Source organism: Phyllobates terribilis, unplaced genomic scaffold (genome assembly GCF_046119375.1).
Source record: "Phyllobates terribilis strain yellow unplaced genomic scaffold, ASM4611937v1 Scaffold_25__1_contigs__length_18738178, whole genome shotgun sequence".
NCBI classification, from domain to species: domain Eukaryota; kingdom Metazoa; phylum Chordata; class Amphibia; order Anura; family Dendrobatidae; genus Phyllobates; species Phyllobates terribilis.
The window spans coordinates 15,593,198-15,601,134 of NW_027362785.1; positions in this window are offsets into that span (position 1 = coordinate 15,593,198).

Below are 7,937 nucleotides of genomic sequence, written 5' to 3' on the forward strand. Positions count from 1 at the left end.
GCGGCTCTTATACACTGGGGGGAGGGGTGATGAAGCGGCTCTTATACACTGGGGGAGGGGTGATGAAGCAGATCTTATACACCAGGGGAGGGGTGATGAAGAGAATCTTATACACTGGGGGAGGGGTGACAGGGCCGGCTCTTATACACTGGGGGGAAGGGTGATGAAGCGGATCTTATACACTGGGGGAGCGGTGATGAAGCGGATCTTATACACTGGGGGGAGAGGTGATGAAGCCGCTCTTATACACTGGGGGGGAGGGGTGATGAAGCGGATCTTATACACTGGGGGAGGGGTGATGAAGAGGATCTTATACACTGGGGGAGGGGTGACAGGGCCGGCTCTTATACACTGGGGGGTGGGGTGATGAAGCGGCTCTTATACACTGGGGGGAGGGGTGATGAAGCGGATCTTATACACCAGGGGAGGGGTGATGAAGCGGATCTTATACACTGGGGGAGGGGTGATGAAGCGTATCTTATACACCAGGGGAGGGGTGATGAAGCGGATCTTATACAACAGGGGAGGGGTGATGAAGTGGATCTTATACACCAGAGGGAGGGGCGACGGGGCTGGCTGTAATACACCAGGGGGAGGGGTGATGAAGCGGATCTTATACACTGGGGGAGGGGTGACAGGGCTGGCTCTTATACACTGGGGGGATGGGTGACAGGGCCGGCTCTTATACACTGGGGGGAGGGGTGAGGAAGCGGCTCTTATACACTGGGGGAGGGGTGATGAAGCGGATCTTATACACCAGGGGAGGGGTGATGAAGCGGATCTTATACACCAGGGGAGGGGTGATGAAGAGAATCTTATACACTGGGGGAGGGGTGACAGGGCCGGCTCTTATACACTGGGGGGAAGGGTGATGAAGCGGATCTTATACACTGGGGGAGCGGTGATGAAGCGGATCTTATACACTGGGGGGAGAGGTGATGAAGCGGCTCTTATACACTGGGGGGAGGGGTGATGAAGCGGATCTTATACACTGGGGGAGGGGTGATGAAGCGGATCTTATACACTGGGGGAGGGGTGACAGGGCCGGCTCTTATACACTGGGGGGTGGGGTGATGAAGCGGCTCTTATACACTGGGGGGAGGGGTGATGAAGCGGATCTTATACACCAGGGGAGGGGTGATGAAGCGGATCTTATACACTGGGGGGAGGGGTGATGAAGCGGATCTTATACACTGGGGGAGGGGTGATGAAGCGTATCTTATACACCAGGGGAGGGGTGATGAAGCGGATCTTATACACCAGGGGAGGGGTGATGAAGTGGATCTTATACACCAGAGGGAGGGGCGACGGGGCTGGCTGTAATACACCAGGGGGAGGGGTGATGAAGCGGATCTTATACACTGGGGGAGGGGTGACAGGGCCGGCTCTTATACACTGGGGGGAGGGGTGACAGGGCTGGCTCTTATACACTGGGGGGAGGGGTGATGAAGCGGCTCTTATACACTGGGGGAGGGGTGATGAAGCGGATCTTATACACCAGGGGAGGGGTGATGAAGAGGATCTTATACACTGGGGGAGGAGTGATGAAGCGGATCTTATACACTGGGGGAGGGGTGATGAAGCGGATCTTATACACTGGGGGAGGGGTGATAGGTCAGATCTTATAAACTGGGGGGAGGGGAGATGAAGCGGATCTTATACACTGGGGGAGGGGTGATGAAGCGGATCTTATACACCAGGGGAGGGGTGATGAAGAGGATCTTATACACTGGGGGAGGAGTGATGAAGCGGATCTTATACACTGGGGGAAGGGGTGATGAAGCGGATCTTATACACTAGGGGAGGGGTGACAGGGCTGGCTCTTATACACTGGGGGGAGGGGTGACAGGGTCGGCTCTTATACACTGGGGGGAGGGGTGAGGAAGCGGCTCTTATATACTGGGGGAGGGGTGATGAAGCGGATCTTATACACCAGGGGAGGGGTGATGAAGCGGATCTTATACACCAGGGAAGGGGTGATGAAGTGGATCTTATACACCAGAGGGAGGGGCGACGGGGCTGGCTGTAATACACCAGGGGGAGGGGTGATGAAGCGGATCTTATACACTGGGGGAGGGGTGACAGGGCCGGCTCTTATACACTGGGGGAGGGGTGATGAAGCGGCTCTTATACACTGGGGGAGGGGTGATGAAGCGGCTCTTATACACTGGGGGAGGGGTGATGAAGCAGATCTTATACACCAGGGGAGGGGTGATGAAGAGAATCTTATACACTGGGGGAGGGGTGACAGGGCCGGCTCTTATACACTGGGGGGAAGGGTGATGAAGCGGATCTTATACACTGGGGGAGCGGTGATGAAGCGGATCTTATACACTGGGGGGAGAGGTGATGAAGCCGCTCTTATACACTGGGGGAGGGGTGATGAAGCGGATCTTATACACTGGGGGAGGGGTGATGAAGAGGATCTTATACACTGGGGGAGGGGTGACAGGGCCGGCTCTTATACACTGGGGGGTGGGGTGATGAAGCGGCTCTTATACACTGGGGGGAGGGGTGATGAAGCGGATCTTATACACCAGGGGAGGGGTGATGAAGCGGATCTTATACACTGGGGGAGGGGTGATGAAGCGTATCTTATACACCAGGGGAGGGGTGATGAAGCGGATCTGATACAACAGGGGAGGGGTGATGAAGTGGATCTTATACACCAGAGGGAGGGGCGACGGGGCTGGCTGTAATACACCAGGGGGAGGGGTGATGAAGCGGATCTTATACACTGGGGGAGGGGTGACAGGGCTGGCTCTTATACACTGGGGGATGGGTGACAGGGCCGGCTCTTATACACTGGGGGGAGGGGTGAGGAAGCGGCTCTTATACACTGGGGGAGGGGTGATGAAGCGGATCTTATACACCAGGGGAGGGGTGATGAAGCGGATCTTATACACCAGGGGAGGGGTGATGAAGTGGATCTTATACACCAGAGGGAGGGGCGATGAAGTGGATCTTATACACCAGAGGGAGGGGCGACGGGGCTGGCTGTAATACACCAGGGGGAGGGGTGATGAAGCGGATCTTATACACTGGGGGAGGGGTGAAAAGGGCCGGCTCTTATACACTGGGGGGAGGGGTGACAGGGCTGGCTCTTATACACTGGGGGGAGGGGTGATGAAGCGGCTCTTATACACTGGGGGAGGGGTGATGAAGCGGATCTTATACACCAGGGGAGGGGTGATGAAGAGGATCTTATACACTGGGGGAGGAGTGATGAAGCGGATCTTATACACTGGGGGAGGGGTGATGAAGCGGATCTTATACACTGGGGGAGGGCTGATAGGTCGGATCTTATAAACTGGGGGGAGGGGAGATGAAGCGGATCTTATACACTGGGGAGGGGTGATGAAGCGGATCTTATACACCAGGGGAGGGGTGATGAAGAGGATCTTATACACTGGGGGAGGAGTGATGAAGCGTATCTTATACACTGGGGGAAGGGGTGATGAAGCGGATCTTATACACTGGGGGAGGGGTGATGAAGCGGATCTTATACACTGAGGGAGGAGTGATGAAGCGGATCTTATACACTGGGGGAGGGGTGATGAAGCTGATCTTATACACTGGGGGAGGGGTGATGAAGCGGATCTTATACACTGGGGGAGGGGTGATGAAGCGGATCTTATACACGGGGGGAGTGGTGATGAAGCGGATCTTATACACTGGGGGGAGGAGTGATGAAGCGGATCTTATACACTGGGGGAGGGGTGATGATGCGGATATTATACACTGGGGGAGGAGTGATGAAGCGGATCTTATACACTGGGGGAGGAGTGATGAAGCGGATCTTATACACTGGGGGAGGGGTGATGAAGCGGATCTTATACACTGGGGGAGGGGTGATGAAGCTGATCTTATACACTGGGGGGGGATGATGAAGCAGATCTTATACACTGGGGGGAGGGGTGATGAAGCGGATCTTATACACTGGGGGAGGGGTGATGATGCGGATATTATACACTGGGGGAGGGGTGATGAAGCGGATCTTATACACCGGGGGAGGGGTGATGAAGCGGAGGTTATACACTGGGGGAGGGGTGATGAAGCGGATCTTATACACTGGGGGAGGGGTGATGAAGCGGATCTTATACACTGAGGAGGAGTGATGAAGCGGATCTTATACACTGAGGGAAGGGGAGATGAAGCTGATCTTATACACTGGGGGAAGGGGAGATGAAGCTGATCTTATACACTGGGGAGGGGTGATGAAGCTGATCTTATACACTGGGGAGGGGTGATGAAGCGGCTCTTATACACTGGGGGGAGGGGTGATGAAGCGGCTCTTATACACTGGGGGGAGGGGTGATGAAGCAGATCTTATACACCAGGGGAGGGGTGATGAAGCGGATCTTATACACTGGGGGGAGGGGTGATGAAGCAGATCTTATACACCAGGGGAGGGATGATGAAGCGGATCTTATACACTGGGGGAGGGTGATGAAGCGGATCTTATACACTGGGGGGGAGGGGTGATGAAGCGGATCTTATACACTGGGGGGAGGGGTGATGAAGCAGATCTTATACACTGGGGGAGGGGTGATGAAGCGGATCTTATACACTGGGGGAGGGGTGATGAAGCGGATCTTATACACTGGGGGAGGGGTGATGAAGCGGATCTTATACACTGGGGGAGGGGTGACAGGGCCGGCTCTTATACACTGGGGGGTGGGGTGATGAAGCGGCTCTTATACACTGGGGGGAGGGGTGATGAAGCAGATCTTATACACTGGGGGAGGGGTGATGAAGCGGATCTTATACACTGGGGGGGAGGGGTGATGAAGCGGATCTTATACACTGGGGGGAGGGGTGATGAAGCGGATCTTATACACTGGGGGGAGGGGTGATGAAGCGGATCTTATACACTGGGGGAGGGATGATGAAGCGGATCTTATACAATGGGGGAGGGGTGATGAAGCTGATGTTATACACTGGGGAGGGGTGATGAAGCTGATCTTATACACTGGGGGAGGGGTGATGAAGCGGATCTTATACACTGGGGGAGGGGTGATGAAGCGGATCTTATACACTGGGGGAGGGGTGATGAAGCGGATCTTATACACAGGGGGGAGGGGTGATGAAGCGGATCTTATACACTGGGGGAGGGGTGATGAAGCGGATCTTATACATCAGGGGAGGGGTGATGAAGCGGATCTTATACACCAGGGGAGGGGTGATGAAGTGGATCTTATACACCAGAGGGAGGGGCGACGGGGCTGGCTGTAATACACCAGAGGGAGGGGTGATGAAGTGCATCTTATACACTGGGGGAGGGGTGACAGGGCCGGCTCTTATACACTGGGGGGAGGGGTGACAGGGCCGGCTCTTATACACTGGGGGGAGGGGGGAGGAAGCGGCTCTTATACACTGGGGGAGGGGTGATGAAGCGGATCTTATACACCAGGGGAGGGGTGATGAAGCGGATCTTATACACCAGGGGAGGGGTGATGAAGTGGATCTTATACACCAGAGGGAGGGGAGACGGGGCTGGCTGTAATACACCAGGGGGAGGGGTGATGAAGCGGATCTTATACACTGGGGGAGGGGTGACAGGGCCGGCTCTTATACACTGGGGGGAGGGGTGACAGGGCTGGCTCTTATACACTGGGGGAGGGGTGATGAAGCGGATCTTATACACCAGGGGAGGGGTGATGAAGAGGATCTTATACACTGGGGGAGGAGTGATGAAGCGGATCTTATACACTGGGGGAGTGGTGATGAAGCGGATCTTATACACTGGGGGGAGGAGTGATGAAGCGGATCTTATACACTGGGGGAGGGGTGATGATGCGGATATTATACACTGGGGGAGGAGTGATGAAGCGGATCTTATACACTGGGGGAGGGGTGATGAAGCGGATCTTATACACTGGGGGAGGGGTGATGAAGCTGATCTTATACACTGGGGGAGGGATGATGAAGCAGATCTTATACACTGGGGGGAGGGGTGATGAAGCGGATCTTATACACTGGGGGAGGGTGATGATGCGGATATTATACACTGGGGGAGGGGTGATGAAGCGGATCTTATACACTGGGGGAGGGGTGATGAAGCGGATGTTATACACTGGGGGAGGGGTGATGAAGCGGATCTTATACACTGGGGGAGGGGTGATGAAGCGGATCTTATACACCAGGGGAGGGGTGATGAAGCGGATCTTATACACTGAGGGAGGAGTGATGAAGCGGATCTTATACACTGGGGGAAGGGGAGATGAAGCTGATCTTATACACTGGGGGAGGGATGATGAAGCGGATCTTATACACTGGGGGGAGGGGTGATGAAGCGGATCTTATACACTTTGGGAGGGGTGATGATGCGGATATTATACACTGGGGGAGGGGTGATGAAGAGGATCTTATACACTGGGGGGAGGGGTGATGAAGCGGATCTTATACACTGGGGGGAGGGGTGATGAAGCGGATCTTATACACTGGGGGAGGGGTGACAGGGTCGGCTCTTATACACTTGGGGAGGGGTGATGAAGCGGCTGGGGGGAGGGGTGATGAAGCGGCTCTTATACACTGGGGGAGGGGTGATGAAGCGGATCTTATACACTGGGGGAGGGGTGATGAAGCGGCTCTTATACACTGGGGGTGGGGTGATGAAGCAGATCTTATACACTCGGGGAGGGGTGATGAAGCAGATCTTATACACCAGGGAAGGGGTGATGAAGAGGATCTTATACACTGGGGGAGGGGTGACAGGGCCGGCTCTTAAACACTGGGGGGAGGGGTGATGAAGCGGATCTTATACACTGGGGGAGGGGTGATGAAGCGGATCTTATACACTGGGGGGAGGGGTGATGAAGCGGCTCTTATACATTGGGGGGAGGGGTGATGAAGCGGATCTTATACACTGGGGGAGGGGTGATGAAGCGGGTCTTATACACAGGGGGAGGGGTGACAGGGCCGGCTCTTATACACTGGGGGGAGGGGTGATGAAGCGGCTCTTATACACTGGGGGGAGGGGTGATGAAGCAGATCTTATACCCCAGGGGAGGGGTGATGAAGCAGATCTTATACACTGGGTGAAGGGTTGATGAAGCGGATCTTTTACACTGGGGGAGGGTTGATGAAGCGGATCTTATACACTGAGGGAGGAGTGATGAAGCGGATCTTATACACTGGGGGAGGGGTGATGAAGCGGATCTTATACACTGGGGGAGGGGTGATGAAGCGGATCTTATACACTGGGGGGAGGGATGATGAAGCGGATCTTATACACTGGGGGAGGGGTGATGAAGCGGATCTTATACACTGGGGGGAGGGGTGATGAAGCGGATCTTATACACTGGGGGAGGGGTGATGATGTGGATATTATACACTGGGGGAGGGGTGATGAAGAGGATCTTATACACTGGGGGGAGGGGTGATGAAGCGGATCTTATACACTGGGGGGAGGGGTGATGAAGCGGATCTTATACACTGGGGGAGGGGTGACAGGGCCGGCTCTTATACACTTGGGGAGGGGTGATGAAGCGGTTCTTATACACTGGGGGGAGGGGTGATGAAGCGGCTCTTATACACTGGGGGAGGGGTGATGAAGCGGATCTTATACACTGGGGGAGGGGTGATGAAGCGGCTCTTATACACTGGGGGTGGGGTGATGAAGCAGATCTTATACACTCGGGGAGGGGTGATGAAGCAGATCTTATACACCAGGGAAGGGGTGATGAAGAGGATCTTATACACTGGGGGAGGGGTGACAGGGCCGGCTCTTATACACTGGGGGGAGGGTTGATGAAGCGGATCTTATACACTGGGGGAGGGGTGATGATGCGGATCTTATACACTGGGGGGAGGGGTGATGAAGCGGCTCTTATACACTGGGGGGAGGGGTGATGAAGCGGATCTTATACACTGGGGGAGGGGTGATGAAGCGGATCTTATACACTGGGGGAGGGGTGACAGGGCCGGCTCTTATA